Below are 1,697 nucleotides of genomic sequence, written 5' to 3'. Positions count from 1 at the left end.
CAGATGCAGGTATTAATGAGGATCCTGGGTTTAGAGGTTGGAAAGGTTAATGAATGTGTTGCCTGAAGCAGAAGGCTACAGATAGTAACAGCAGCAGCAGCAGCAGCAGCAGTAACAGCAGCAGATGGACCTGTGACCCAGACCACAGTCTTTAACCATAATCTGGAGCTCTCACCATCATCTCATACAGAACCCTTGTTCTGGTCAGGTGTTTGTGACCAGTTCTGTCAGACATGTCTATGGTTTAGTCCTTTTCCAGTTTGGGGCTGAAGCCAATGCCAGTAGTTATGAGGCCTAAGTGGGGTACACTGTAGACAGCGCCCCCATGTGTTGTTAAAGAAGGTTCTGCCTCTGGGCTGTAAATACAAACACCTTCCAGTTTCATCATATTTGAAGTTTTCTGTGAAAGAACGGACGACGAAGAACTGAAATAAACGGAGCACAACCTGAACCCTCTGTAACCTCAGGTCTGTGGTCCAGGTCTGTTGGTCCAGGTCTGTTGGTCCAGGTCTGTTGGTGCAGGTCTGTTGGTGCAGGTCTGTTGAGTCTGTTGTTTCTTTGTTCCCTCCACCGTTTTAGGCTGAAAGAACTCATCAATCTCAAATCCTCAGCGACAGACAGAAGCCCCTCCCCTCGTGTCTCTTTGCATTAAGATTTCCGAGGCCTCTGGAGTTACATAAGGACTTGTCCTGAGCTGCAGCGATTGTTGTTCAACTCTCAGCAGGACAGGGAGGGAGCAGCGGAGGAGGCGTAGAGATGTTTTTAAAGAACGCTGCTGGGTTTTTTTCACGTCTTCCTGTGAGCGTGTCTGTGTCTCTGGAGCCGATGGTTCTAATCCCTGAACACAGTGACAGTGACAGTGAGCAGCCTTTAAACCGTAGGACGTTGAAGAAATGATCCCAGGAATGAGAGTTTGTTCTGGGTTGACCAACAGTTTTGCAGCAGCAGAGCAGCGTCCGACCAGAGCAGCACGGCCCACTCACCGACCCCCGCCCCTCTCACGCTGTTGCTGGATTTATTAGCCGTCGTAAATAATTAAAAGGCTCTTGTGGGAGTTGTTGTAGTGATGCAAGCTCTGAAGTAGAGACGCCGTGTGCCGGCCAATGTTTACTCTATAAACGTCACTCCGTATCTGGGAGCTCACGGAGGCATCCAGCTCCGTGGGCCTAATAAGGTAAAACTGTATCACAGGAGCGTCTGCTCACTGGACCGCGGAGGCCCAGCTTTTCTACCAACGCAGTAAGCTGCATCTGAAGCCACTGAAGCCACTGACGGAGATGAGCTCCAAAATGTTCAAGGATTTACTTTTCAGTCACTTGTAAAGAAAAAAAAAAAAGTTTTCAAAAATGTTTCAGCACAGAAAACATGGAGTCAAAAAAGACAAATGTTAGATTTTAATTTGTCGTGTGCTGTCAGGACGGACTTTTCTTTTTTTTTTTTCTTTCCTGAGTCACAGTTGGCTCCGTCCCACACCGTCCATCAGATGGACGTCAGTCTGAAGTGTCACCTTCAGTGACCTCCTCGTTGCTGATTTGATTTGTTAAAGTTTTTATTCCCCAAAAACCAGTTGTTGTTGCTTACGTTAAACATCGTTACTGAAGACTCTCTCTCTCTCTCTGTCTGTCTGTCTCTCTCTCTCTGTCTCTCTCTGTCTCTCTGTCTTTCCTGCGCAGATCCGATGATGTTTTAACTAAATG

Source organism: Cynoglossus semilaevis, chromosome 5, assembly GCF_000523025.1.
Source record: "Cynoglossus semilaevis isolate Cse_v1.0 chromosome 5, Cse_v1.0, whole genome shotgun sequence".
In the NCBI taxonomy this organism is placed as follows: domain Eukaryota; kingdom Metazoa; phylum Chordata; class Actinopteri; order Pleuronectiformes; family Cynoglossidae; genus Cynoglossus; species Cynoglossus semilaevis.
The sequence above is the reverse complement of the archived record's forward strand: the minus strand, read 5'-3'. Positions refer to the sequence as shown.